Raw genomic sequence first — 12,406 nt, 5'->3', positions numbered from 1 at the left:
CATACAACATTAACTGACAATCAAGGAAACCTTGAGGTGAACCAAAAAATGTCCAGAACATTTATTGGTTCAATAATTCAGTTTTGAGGTGAATTAGTAAAAAGTTCCAAAGTTGCTCCAGGTGCGGCTTGAACTCACAACCTCGGCATTGCTCACTGCATGTACTGCTGTATAAGTACCGCGCGCTAACCGATTGCGCCACTGGAGCTGCTGTGTTTTGGTTTTCGACATGAAACTACACCCACAAACACACACACAAGTGTACAAAAGCACCCACAAGCTCTGGCATTGTCTTTTTAGCTGACACCAAATTATGGGTGCCTTGTAGTGCCCATATTGTGCCACTGGAGCTTACCTTTTAGCCTGATATACACTTTGCCACTGATGTTCAGCCAATGGTGCAGTCAAATGTCCCTTCTACATTTTTGTCATGCTGCAGGCAGTGCCACTGGAGCCAGCATGATGCTCTTCCTCATATTCAACACGTGTCAATTGAAACACCTCCCAATGTCATCTTGGCGATGCCTATAAACACCCCAGGACTTTGATGAATTTTTCTCAACAGCAAGTGAGGCAGTTTTCCTGCAAACGGCTGGATGTACCTCAACAAGGAACGCATTGTGGTTCTATTTTGAAGATGTTTGTGTTATTACCTGTAAAGACTTGAATTCCTAACATAATCCCTGTAGACGAGGTGGCCGAGTGGTTAAGGCGATGGACTGCTAATCTGCTGTACACGCGTGGGTTCGAATCCCACCTTCGTCGATTTTAACTTTTGAAATCTTTTTTAAACATCTGCATTGCTCTAAGCACCATTGCCATTGGCTTTCAAAGAACATACAGACAAAAGTGAAAATATGCATGTTAGTTGATTAAGAAGGACACAAACAAGGTTGTCGTGTTACTGGCAGGAATGCAATCTGCTGTGCTTGACTACCCTTTGAGCCAGAATCCGGATAGAAATTTAAAAAAGCAAAGGTAATATCCATATTGTCTCTCTGCTGCCATGTACATGTTTTTTTCAACTTTCACGCATCACATCTCCTCATTAGTCACCCTAAAATTGCGCGGAATACGCACAAATTAGCTGCTCCTCAAAAAATCGCCCAGAAAAAAACAGGTCAAATCACAATCATATACATACATTCTCACACACCCTTCAAATATGTCTACCCAGTAAACATCATGTTGTGTGCTCGTTGTGTTGCTGTTATGCGTCATAACCTGAGGGGCTCTGTGGCTCAGTGGCAGAGCACTGGTCTTGTAAACCAGGGGTCGTGAGTTCGATCCTCATCAGGGCCTCCAAATGGTAATTTTCTTGAACATTGTTGAATAGGAACTGATATTGCACATTGTACCTGTGCAACCTTTTACCAATGGATTCGGGCCTATAACAAAGCCACAAGCGCAAGGTGTCTGAATAGTCTGTGGGGAAGGTCGGCTTTCTGGACCTAATTTCTTCAAGAAAAAGACCTTGATAATCTTGTGATGACAGATGCAGATGATCACGGTGAAGCCCTTACTCTATTGAACAGTACAGCGGTTCTGGGTTGCACGCCTTTCTCTATTTTCAGGGACGTTGATGTGGCAAAATTTAATTGGAAAAGGGTTATTGCCATCACTCACTATTTAAATTCAATGACATCACAGGAAGCAGCATCATCTGAACTTTGATCTTGGCTGGAAACGTTGAATGATGCCAAACACTGGGAAACTGGAGCTTGCGTTATGCTGGTTTTACTACTAATGGTGTGCCATACGGAAGCTCAAGCACCTTCCTCTGGATTAGTGTTGTGAAACCTCCAGGAGCTCTTGTTATATTTTTCTGAACTTCAACTTGATGTGTTTATCTATCAATGGCCGGGTAAGGAAGAACGAGTCAACGATCTTGTTTCTACTATGACAAACATGATCTATTTTTCACTGACTTTGCACCACCATTGTTTTATCTCTTCTTTAAGCATGGGACTCGAGCACCGTTCCCAAACAGACGAGGTGGCCGAGTGGTTAAGGTGATGGACTGCTAATCCATTGTGCTCTGCACGCGTGTGTTCGAATCCCACCTTCGTCGTATTTTTTCTTTATAGTCTGCATTTAAACATAGACCAAAGTCTTTCAACCTCCCTGTGAAAGACAGGAATGAGTACAGATATGGAAATAGAGATGTAAAAATAAGTTCATTGGTGCAGGCGGAGAATGAAATTAGTCAAAGACTTTCCTCGTAGGTTTCCATTCTTTACTATTATAGGAGCCAAAATCAGCGCAGTTAGTAAATTCCCAAGCTTACATCCCGAATTCTTTTTTCTTTTAGTTGTCTGCCTTTTACATGTTCCTTTTGCCATCATTCTGACCTGCTATCTAAACTCATGAACCTGTTCAGCATCCTACTCAATACATACATACCCGTAAAAGTACATACTCAAACGCATACCGACAATGTATCACCAACATAAGCACACACGCTTTCGCAAATCAGATGTATGATGACGTACTGAACACATGCAGAGATATACAGCCATTTTTACACAACCAGAAATTCATATACCTGGAGATCTACCTAGGTAAAACCCATGGTTTCTTTGCACTTTCTGTTGTTGGCTGTGAGCAAGCAGCAGGTGGCCTTGTAGCTCAGTGGCAGAGCACTGGTCTCGTAAACCAGGGGTCATGAGTTCAAACCTCATCAGGGCCTCGGGCGGATTATTTTCAAAAAGCACGGGGAAGAGAAGCCAGAGTTGCACCATCTACAGAGAACCTTTTATGACGGGATGCATCCTCATAATTGAAGTCTTCCACAGAAGGAGTGAAATAGAGTTCGAGAGGAAGGCCTAATGTTTTCAGGCAAAGACTGACAAAAACCTTGCAATGTCGCATGTAGCTGCTTTGGTGAAAAGACTGTTCAAGTTCACAATGCAACGGAGGGGTGTTCCCCATCTCCATACAATCATCTCTTTGATAATGTAAACGTGCCAGGCGTGTTGAAAGACAAAGACAGACACAACCGCACATACCAGTTGAAGAAAGACAGCCAGCAAACACATTTGTATAGAGGTAAGCAAGCCTCAATTAGAGATGTGAGTCCCTCCGTTTCTGCGGGAGTCCACAAGTTTAATAAAAAATGAACACATATCTTTCATGTTCTAATGATTACCAATCTTTCTGATTAGCTCTGCATAGCTCCAATGGCTATGTGTGTGTGTGTGCGTATGTGCCCGTGTGTGTAGGGGAAGGAGTCGGTAGATGTGTTCACGCAGAGCAAGTTGCGTACATCGCCAACAGCCATTCTCTCCTGCTCCTGTGCATCCAGTTCGGAAGCGAACCCACCCAATTGTTCTATATGTCTGCTACCCTGACCGCATTCACACATCATTGGCTATTAGTATGCAGCTTGTGGGCGCTGTCAATGGGATATAAGCACCATTCCCCATGTCTGCAATAGCTAGACCAGATTCTGAGGTATGAGGAGCAGGGGTCCAGGCACTTCGCCTGACAAACGCCGGGCTTAGCCCTGCCGGGCCTAGCCCTGAGGGGCCTAACTGGGCATGGCCCTGTGTAAGGTAGGGTGAGCAGGGGACCACTTGCAACTAACCTTCGGCACCAATCAGGCATGGAGAGGTCTGTGCAAATGCCCAGCCCTTTAGCAATCTCGATCTGCAAAACCTTCAACTCCTAATTCTCATGGCTCCCAGAAGCCCTAGCCCATATGCAAATGAGGCGAGTTCCTATCAGCATCCTTGTTCTGCTTGATTTTATCAAAGTGACTGCCTGATTAGTGAAAGGGTATTTATTCTCAGAGGTTTGCTTCAAAGGCGATAATGCAGTAAATAGACAACATTATTCTTTGTAAGTTGATATTGTCTCCTGGATCCTACTCCAGTAACCCTTTTTCTACCTTTACAAATGTCTTCCGTAAGTGGTGCTCAGCAGAAAATGGAGTATAATAACAGTTGACATTTTTTATTTTCTGTTCTATTTTCAAAAACCCTCCGTAGCTGTATTTAAAGCGCAAACACCCCATAAATAACTTGCAATGAGTATTCCATGTCTAAAAGGCAGAGGAGCTGTCATACAACATTAACTGACAACAAGGAAACCTTGAGGTGAACCAAAAAATGTCCAGAACATTTATTGGTTCAATAATTCAGTTTTGAGGTGAATTAGTAAAAAGTTCCAAAGTTGCTCCAGGTGCGGCTTGAACTCACAACCTCGGCATTGCTCACTGCATGTACTGCTGTATAAGTACCGCGCGCTAACCGATTGCGCCACTGGAGCTGCTGTGTTTTGGTTTTCGACATGAAACTACACCCACAAACACACACACAAGTGTACAAAAGCACCCACAAGCTCTGGCATTGTCTTTTTAGCTGACACCAAATTATGGGTGCCTTGTAGTGCCCATATTGTGCCACTGGAGCTTACCTTTTAGCCTGATATACACTTTGCCACTGATGTTCAGCCAATGGTGCAGTCAAATGTCCCTTCTACATTTTTGTCATGCTGCAGGCAGTGCCACTGGAGCCAGCATGATGCTCTTCCTCATATTCAACACGTGTCAATTGAAACACCTCCCAATGTCATCTTGGCGATGCCTATAAACACCCCAGGACTTTGATGAATTTTTCTCAACAGCAAGTGAGGCAGTTTTCCTGCAAACGGCTGGATGTACCTCAACAAGGAACGCATTGTGGTTCTATTTTGAAGATGTTTGTGTTATTACCTGTAAAGACTTGAATTCCTAACATAATCCCTGTAGACGAGGTGGCCGAGTGGTTAAGGCGATGGACTGCTAATCTGCTGTACACGCGTGGGTTCGAATCCCACCTTCGTCGATTTTAACTTTTGAAATCTTTTTTAAACATCTGCATTGCTCTAAGCACCATTGCCATTGGCTTTCAAAGAACATACAGACAAAAGTGAAAATATGCATGTTAGTTGATTAAGAAGGACACAAACAAGGTTGTCGTGTTACTGGCAGGAATGCAATCTGCTGTGCTTGACTACCCTTTGAGCCAGAATCCGGATAGAAATTTAAAAAAGCAAAGGTAATATCCATATTGTCTCTCTGCTGCCATGTACATGTTTTTTTCAACTTTCACGCATCACATCTCCTCATTAGTCACCCTAAAATTGCGCGGAATACGCACAAATTAGCTGCTCCTCAAAAAATCGCCCAGAAAAAAACAGGTCAAATCACAATCATATACATACATTCTCACACACCCTTCAAATATGTCTACCCAGTAAACATCATGTTGTGTGCTCGTTGTGTTGCTGTTATGCGTCATAACCTGAGGGGCTCTGTGGCTCAGTGGCAGAGCACTGGTCTTGTAAACCAGGGGTCGTGAGTTCGATCCTCATCAGGGCCTCCAAATGGTAATTTTCTTGAACATTGTTGAATAGGAACTGATATTGCACATTGTACCTGTGCAACCTTTTACCAATGGATTCGGGCCTATAACAAAGCCACAAGCGCAAGGTGTCTGAATAGTCTGTGGGGAAGGTCGGCTTTCTGGACCTAATTTCTTCAAGAAAAAGACCTTGATAATCTTGTGATGACAGATGCAGATGATCACGGTGAAGCCCTTACTCTATTGAACAGTACAGCGGTTCTGGGTTGCACGCCTTTCTCTATTTTCAGGGACGTTGATGTGGCAAAATTTAATTGGAAAAGGGTTATTGCCATCACTCACTATTTAAATTCAATGACATCACAGGAAGCAGCATCATCTGAACTTTGATCTTGGCTGGAAACGTTGAATGATGCCAAACACTGGGAAACTGGAGCTTGCGTTATGCTGGTTTTACTACTAATGGTGTGCCATACGGAAGCTCAAGCACCTTCCTCTGGATTAGTGTTGTGAAACCTCCAGGAGCTCTTGTTATATTTTTCTGAACTTCAACTTGATGTGTTTATCTATCAATGGCCGGGTAAGGAAGAACGAGTCAACGATCTTGTTTCTACTATGACAAACATGATCTATTTTTCACTGACTTTGCACCACCATTGTTTTATCTCTTCTTTAAGCATGGGACTCGAGCACCGTTCCCAAACAGACGAGGTGGCCGAGTGGTTAAGGTGATGGACTGCTAATCCATTGTGCTCTGCACGCGTGTGTTCGAATCCCACCTTCGTCGTATTTTTTCTTTATAGTCTGCATTTAAACATAGACCAAAGTCTTTCAACCTCCCTGTGAAAGACAGGAATGAGTACAGATATGGAAATAGAGATGTAAAAATAAGTTCATTGGTGCAGGCGGAGAATGAAATTAGTCAAAGACTTTCCTCGTAGGTTTCCATTCTTTACTATTATAGGAGCCAAAATCAGCGCAGTTAGTAAATTCCCAAGCTTACATCCCGAATTCTTTTTTCTTTTAGTTGTCTGCCTTTTACATGTTCCTTTTGCCATCATTCTGACCTGCTATCTAAACTCATGAACCTGTTCAGCATCCTACTCAATACATACATACCCGTAAAAGTACATACTCAAACGCATACCGACAATGTATCACCAACATAAGCACACACGCTTTCGCAAATCAGATGTATGATGACGTACTGAACACATGCAGAGATATACAGCCATTTTTACACAACCAGAAATTCATATACCTGGAGATCTACCTAGGTAAAACCCATGGTTTCTTTGCACTTTCTGTTGTTGGCTGTGAGCAAGCAGCAGGTGGCCTTGTAGCTCAGTGGCAGAGCACTGGTCTCGTAAACCAGGGGTCATGAGTTCAAACCTCATCAGGGCCTCGGGCGGATTATTTTCAAAAAGCACGGGGAAGAGAAGCCAGAGTTGCACCATCTACAGAGAACCTTTTATGACGGGATGCATCCTCATAATTGAAGTCTTCCACAGAAGGAGTGAAATAGAGTTCGAGAGGAAGGCCTAATGTTTTCAGGCAAAGACTGACAAAAACCTTGCAATGTCGCATGTAGCTGCTTTGGTGAAAAGACTGTTCAAGTTCACAATGCAACGGAGGGGTGTTCCCCATCTCCATACAATCATCTCTTTGATAATGTAAACGTGCCAGGCGTGTTGAAAGACAAAGACAGACACAACCGCACATACCAGTTGAAGAAAGACAGCCAGCAAACACATTTGTATAGAGGTAAGCAAGCCTCAATTAGAGATGTGAGTCCCTCCGTTTCTGCGGGAGTCCACAAGTTTAATAAAAAATGAACACATATCTTTCATGTTCTAATGATTACCAATCTTTCTGATTAGCTCTGCATAGCTCCAATGGCTATGTGTGTGTGTGTGCGTATGTGCCCGTGTGTGTAGGGGAAGGAGTCGGTAGATGTGTTCACGCAGAGCAAGTTGCGTACATCGCCAACAGCCATTCTCTCCTGCTCCTGTGCATCCAGTTCGGAAGCGAACCCACCCAATTGTTCTATATGTCTGCTACCCTGACCGCATTCACACATCATTGGCTATTAGTATGCAGCTTGTGGGCGCTGTCAATGGGATATAAGCACCATTCCCCATGTCTGCAATAGCTAGACCAGATTCTGAGGTATGAGGAGCAGGGGTCCAGGCACTTCGCCTGACAAACGCCGGGCTTAGCCCTGCCGGGCCTAGCCCTGAGGGGCCTAACTGGGCATGGCCCTGTGTAAGGTAGGGTGAGCAGGGGACCACTTGCAACTAACCTTCGGCACCAATCAGGCATGGAGAGGTCTGTGCAAATGCCCAGCCCTTTAGCAATCTCGATCTGCAAAACCTTCAACTCCTAATTCTCATGGCTCCCAGAAGCCCTAGCCCATATGCAAATGAGGCGAGTTCCTATCAGCATCCTTGTTCTGCTTGATTTTATCAAAGTGACTGCCTGATTAGTGAAAGGGTATTTATTCTCAGAGGTTTGCTTCAAAGGCGATAATGCAGTAAATAGACAACATTATTCTTTGTAAGTTGATATTGTCTCCTGGATCCTACTCCAGTAACCCTTTTTCTACCTTTACAAATGTCTTCCGTAAGTGGTGCTCAGCAGAAAATGGAGTATAATAACAGTTGACATTTTTTATTTTCTGTTCTATTTTCAAAAACCCTCCGTAGCTGTATTTAAAGCGCAAACACCCCATAAATAACTTGCAATGAGTATTCCATGTCTAAAAGGCAGAGGAGCTGTCATACAACATTAACTGACAATCAAGGAAACCTTGAGGTGAACCAAAAAATGTCCAGAACATTTATTGGTTCAATAATTCAGTTTTGAGGTGAATTAGTAAAAAGTTCCAAAGTTGCTCCAGGTGCGGCTTGAACTCACAACCTCGGCATTGCTCACTGCATGTACTGCTGTATAAGTACCGCGCGCTAACCGATTGCGCCACTGGAGCTGCTGTGTTTTGGTTTTCGACATGAAACTACACCCACAAACACACACACAAGTGTACAAAAGCACCCACAAGCTCTGGCATTGTCTTTTTAGCTGACACCAAATTATGGGTGCCTTGTAGTGCCCATATTGTGCCACTGGAGCTTACCTTTTAGCCTGATATACACATTGCCACTGATGTTCAGCCAATGGTGCAGTCAAATGTCCCTTCTACATTTTTGTCATGCTGCAGGCAGTGCCACTGGAGCCAGCATGATGCTCTTCCTCATATTCAACACGTGTCAATTGAAACACCTCCCAATGTCATCTTGGCGATGCCTATAAACACCCCATGACTTTGATGAATTTTTCTCAACAGCAAGTGAGGCAGTTTTCCTGCAAACGGCTGGATGTACCTCAACAAGGAACGCATTGTGGTTCTATTTTGAAGATGTTTGTGTTATTACCTGTAAAGACTTGAATGCCTAACATAATCCCTGTAGACGAGGTGGCCGAGTGGTTAAGGCGATGGACTGCTAATCTGCTGTACACGCGTGGGTTGGAATCCCACCTTCGTCGATTTTAACTTTTGAAATCTTTTTTAAACATCTGCATTGCTCTAAGCACCATTGCCATTGGCTTTCAAAGAACATACAGACAAAAGTGAAAATATGCATGTTAGTTGATTAAGAAGGACACAAACAAGGTTGTCGTGTTACTGGCAGGAATGCAATCTGCTGTGCTTGACTACTCTTTGAGCCAGAATCCGGATAGAAATTTAAAAAAGCAAAGGTAATATCCATATTGTCTCTCTGCTGCCATGTACATGTTTTTTTCAACTTTCACGCATCACATCTCCTCATTAGTCACCCTAAAATTGCACGGAATACGCACAAATTAGCTGCTCCTCAAAAAATCGGCCAGAAAAAAACAGGTCAAATCACAATCATATACATACATTCTCACACACCCTTCAAATATGTCTACCCAGTAAACATCATGTTGTGTGCTTGTTGTGTTGCTGTTATGCGTCATAACCTGAGGGGCTCTGTAGCTCAGTGGCAGAGCACTGGTCTTGTAAACCAGGGGTCGTGAGTTCGATCCTCATCAGGGCCTCCAAATGGTAATTTTCTTGAACATTGTTGAATAGGAACTGATATTGCACATTGTACCTGTGCAACCTTTTACCAATGGATTCGGGCCTATAACAAAGCCACAAGCGCAAGGTGTCTGAATAGTCTGTGGGGAAGGTCGGCTTTCTGGACCTAATTTCTTCAAGAAAAAGACCTTGATAATCTTGTGATGACAGATGCAGATGATCACGGTGAAGCCCTTACTCTATTGAACAGTACAGCGGTTCTGGGTTGCACGCCTTTCTCTATTTTCAGGGACGTTGATGTGGCAAAATTTAATTGGAAAAGGGTTATTGCCATCACTCACTATTTAAATTCAATGACATCACAGGAAGCAGCAGCATCTGAACTTTGATCTTGGCTGGAAACGTTGAATGATGCCAAACACTGGGAAACTGGAGCTTGCGTTATGCTGGTTTTACTACTAATGGTGTGCCATACGGAAGCTCAAGCACCTTCCTCTGGATTAGTGTTGTGAACCCTCCAGGAGCTCTTGTTATATTTTTCTGAACTTCAACTTGATGTGTTTATCTATCAATGGCCGGGTAAGGAAGAACGAGTCAACGATCTTGTTTCTACTATGACAAACATGATCTATTTTTCACTGACTTTGCACCACCATTGTTTTATCTCTTCTTTAAGCATGGGACTCGAGCACCGTTCCCAAACAGACGAGGTGGCCGAGTGGTTAAGGCGATGGACTGCTAATCCATTGTGCTCTGCACGCGTGGGTTCGAATCCCACCTTCGTCGTATTTTTTCTTTATAGTCTGCATTTAAACATAGACCAAAGTCTTTCAACCTCCCTGTGAAAGACAGGAATGAGTACAGATATGGAAATAGAGATGTAAAAATAAGTTCATTGGTGCAGGCGGAGAATGAAATTAGTCAAAGACTTTCCTCGTAGGTTTCCATTCTTTACTATTATAGGAGCCAAAATCAGCGCAGTTAGTAAATTCCCAAGCTTACATCCCAAATTCTTTTTTCTTTTAGTTGTCTGCCTTTTACATGTTCCTTTTGCCATCATTCTGACCTGCTATCTAAACTCATGAACCTGTTCAGCATCCTACTCAATACATACATACCCGTAAAAGTACATACTCAAACGCATACCGACAATGTATCACCAACATAAGCACACACGCTTTCGCAAATCAGATGTATGATGACGTACTGAACACATGCAGAGATATACAGCCATTTTTACACAACCAGAAATTCATATACCTGGAGATCTACCTAGGTAAAACCCATGGTTTCTTTGCACTTTCTGTTGTTGGCTGTGAGCAAGCAGCAGGTGGCCTTGTAGCTCAGTGGCAGAGCACTGGTCTCGTAAACCAGGGGTCATGAGTTCAAACCTCATCAGGGCCTCGGGCGGATTATTTTCAAAAAGCACGGGGAAGAGAAGCCAGAGTTGCACCATCTACAGAGAACCTTTTATGACGGGATGCATCCTCATAATTGAAGTCTTCCACAGAAGGAGTGAAATAGAGTTCGAGAGGAAGGCCTAATGTTTTCAGGCAAAGACTGACAAAAACCTTGCAATGTCGCATGTAGCTGCTTTGGTGAAAAGACTGTTCAAGTTCACAATGCAACGGAGGGGTGTTCCCCATCTCCATACAATCATCTCTTTGATAATGTAAACGTGCCAGGCGTGTTGAAAGACAAAGACAGACACAACCGCACATACCAGTTGAAGAAAGACAGCCAGCAAACACATTTGTATAGAGGTAAGCAAGCCTCAATTAGAGATGTGAGTCCCTCCGTTTCTGCGGGAGTCCACAAGTTTAATAAAAAATGAACACATATCTTTCATGTTCTAATGATTACCAATCTTTCTGATTAGCTCTGCATAGCTCCAATGGCTATGTGTGTGTGTGTGTGTGTGTATGTGCCCGTGTGTGTAGGGGAAGGGGTCGGTAGATGTGTTCACGCAGAGCAAGTTGCATACATCGCCAACAGCCATTCTCTCCTGCTCCTGTGCATCCAGTTCGGAAGCGAACCCACCCAATTGTTCTATATGTCTGCTACCCTGACCGCATTCACACATCATTGGCTATTAGTATGCAGCTTGTGGGCGCTGTCAATGGGATATAAGCACCATTCCCCATGTCTGCAATAGCTAGACCAGATTCTGAGGTATGATGAGCAGGGGTCCAGGCACTTCCACTTCCCCTGACAAACGCCGGGCTTAGCCCTGCCGGGCCTAGCCCTGAGGGGCCTAACTGGGCATGGCCCTGTGTAAGGTAGGGTGAGCAGGGGACCACTTGCAACTAACCTTCGGCACCAATCAGGCATGGAGAGGTCTGTGCAAATGCCCAGCCCTTTAGCAATCTCGATCTGCAAAACCTTCAACTCCTAATTCTCATGGCTCCCAGAAGCCCTAGCCCATATGCAAATGAGGCGAGTTCCTATCAGCATCCTTGTTCTGCTTGATTTTATCAAAGTGACTGCCTGATTAGTGAAAGGGTATTTATTCTCAGAGGTTTGCTTCAAAGGCGATAATGCAGTAAATAGACAACATTATTCTTTGTAAGTTGATATTGTCTCCTGGATCCTACTCCAGTAACCCTTTTTCTACCTTTACAAATGTCTTCCGTAAGTGGTGCTCAGCAGAAAATGGAGTATAATAACAGTTGACATTTTTTATTTTCTGTTCTATTTTCAAAAACCCTCCGTAGCTGTATTTAAAGCGCAAACACCCCATAAATAACTTGCAATGAGTATTCCATGTCTAAAAGGCAGAGGAGCTGTCATACAACATTAACTGACAATCAAGGAAACCTTGAGGTGAACCAAAAAATGTCCAGAACATTTATTGGTTCAATAATTCAGTTTTGAGGTGAATTAGTAAAAAGTTCCAAAGTTGCTCCAGGTGAGGCTTGAACTCACAACCTCGGCATTGCTCACTGCATGTACTGCTGTATAAGTACCGCGCGCTAACCGATTGCGCCACTGGAGCTGC

General features: G+C 43.6%; 16 non-coding genes across 16 annotated transcripts; 12 read left to right on the top strand and 4 right to left on the bottom strand.

Moving 5' to 3' along the window:
- Window positions 1-113: 113 nt before the first annotated feature.
- Window positions 114-208, bottom strand: TRNAI-UAU (transfer RNA isoleucine (anticodon UAU)). Its single transcript has 2 exons — window positions 171-208; window positions 114-149 (listed from the first exon to the last, which is right to left on the bottom strand). It is a non-coding gene; the product is annotated as a tRNA-Ile (tRNA).
- Window positions 209-688: 480 nt separating this feature from the next.
- Window positions 689-765, top strand: TRNAS-GCU (transfer RNA serine (anticodon GCU)). The gene has a single exon. It is a non-coding gene; the product is annotated as a tRNA-Ser (tRNA).
- A 465-nt stretch (window positions 766-1,230) lies between these two features.
- On the top strand, window positions 1,231-1,302 carry TRNAT-UGU (transfer RNA threonine (anticodon UGU)). Its single transcript has one exon. It is a non-coding gene; the product is annotated as a tRNA-Thr (tRNA).
- Window positions 1,303-1,989: 687 nt separating this feature from the next.
- Window positions 1,990-2,071, top strand: TRNAS-GCU (transfer RNA serine (anticodon GCU)). Its single transcript has one exon. It is a non-coding gene; the product is annotated as a tRNA-Ser (tRNA).
- A 546-nt stretch (window positions 2,072-2,617) lies between these two features.
- TRNAT-CGU (transfer RNA threonine (anticodon CGU)) lies at window positions 2,618-2,689 on the top strand. The gene has a single exon. It is a non-coding gene; the product is annotated as a tRNA-Thr (tRNA).
- Window positions 2,690-4,174: 1,485 nt separating this feature from the next.
- On the bottom strand, window positions 4,175-4,269 carry TRNAI-UAU (transfer RNA isoleucine (anticodon UAU)). Its single transcript has 2 exons — window positions 4,232-4,269; window positions 4,175-4,210 (listed from the first exon to the last, which is right to left on the bottom strand). It is a non-coding gene; the product is annotated as a tRNA-Ile (tRNA).
- A 480-nt stretch (window positions 4,270-4,749) lies between these two features.
- Window positions 4,750-4,826, top strand: TRNAS-GCU (transfer RNA serine (anticodon GCU)). Its single transcript has one exon. It is a non-coding gene; the product is annotated as a tRNA-Ser (tRNA).
- A 465-nt stretch (window positions 4,827-5,291) lies between these two features.
- On the top strand, window positions 5,292-5,363 carry TRNAT-UGU (transfer RNA threonine (anticodon UGU)). Its single transcript has one exon. It is a non-coding gene; the product is annotated as a tRNA-Thr (tRNA).
- Window positions 5,364-6,050: 687 nt separating this feature from the next.
- TRNAS-GCU (transfer RNA serine (anticodon GCU)) lies at window positions 6,051-6,132 on the top strand. The gene has a single exon. It is a non-coding gene; the product is annotated as a tRNA-Ser (tRNA).
- A 546-nt stretch (window positions 6,133-6,678) lies between these two features.
- Window positions 6,679-6,750, top strand: TRNAT-CGU (transfer RNA threonine (anticodon CGU)). Its single transcript has one exon. It is a non-coding gene; the product is annotated as a tRNA-Thr (tRNA).
- Window positions 6,751-8,236: 1,486 nt separating this feature from the next.
- TRNAI-UAU (transfer RNA isoleucine (anticodon UAU)) lies at window positions 8,237-8,331 on the bottom strand. Its single transcript has 2 exons — window positions 8,294-8,331; window positions 8,237-8,272 (listed from the first exon to the last, which is right to left on the bottom strand). It is a non-coding gene; the product is annotated as a tRNA-Ile (tRNA).
- Window positions 8,332-8,811: 480 nt separating this feature from the next.
- On the top strand, window positions 8,812-8,888 carry TRNAS-GCU (transfer RNA serine (anticodon GCU)). The gene has a single exon. It is a non-coding gene; the product is annotated as a tRNA-Ser (tRNA).
- A 465-nt stretch (window positions 8,889-9,353) lies between these two features.
- On the top strand, window positions 9,354-9,425 carry TRNAT-UGU (transfer RNA threonine (anticodon UGU)). The gene has a single exon. It is a non-coding gene; the product is annotated as a tRNA-Thr (tRNA).
- Window positions 9,426-10,112: 687 nt separating this feature from the next.
- TRNAS-GCU (transfer RNA serine (anticodon GCU)) lies at window positions 10,113-10,194 on the top strand. Its single transcript has one exon. It is a non-coding gene; the product is annotated as a tRNA-Ser (tRNA).
- Window positions 10,195-10,740: 546 nt separating this feature from the next.
- Window positions 10,741-10,812, top strand: TRNAT-CGU (transfer RNA threonine (anticodon CGU)). The gene has a single exon. It is a non-coding gene; the product is annotated as a tRNA-Thr (tRNA).
- Window positions 10,813-12,308: 1,496 nt separating this feature from the next.
- TRNAI-UAU (transfer RNA isoleucine (anticodon UAU)) lies at window positions 12,309-12,403 on the bottom strand. Its single transcript has 2 exons — window positions 12,366-12,403; window positions 12,309-12,344 (listed from the first exon to the last, which is right to left on the bottom strand). It is a non-coding gene; the product is annotated as a tRNA-Ile (tRNA).
- Window positions 12,404-12,406: the final 3 nt, after the last annotated feature.

Source organism: Ambystoma mexicanum, chromosome 13, assembly GCF_040938575.1.
Source record: "Ambystoma mexicanum isolate Mex_15411 chromosome 13, UKY_AmexF1_1, whole genome shotgun sequence".
In the NCBI taxonomy this organism is placed as follows: domain Eukaryota; kingdom Metazoa; phylum Chordata; class Amphibia; order Caudata; family Ambystomatidae; genus Ambystoma; species Ambystoma mexicanum.
Note: the sequence above shows the minus strand (reverse complement) of the source record. Positions and strands in the feature narration are given on the sequence as shown.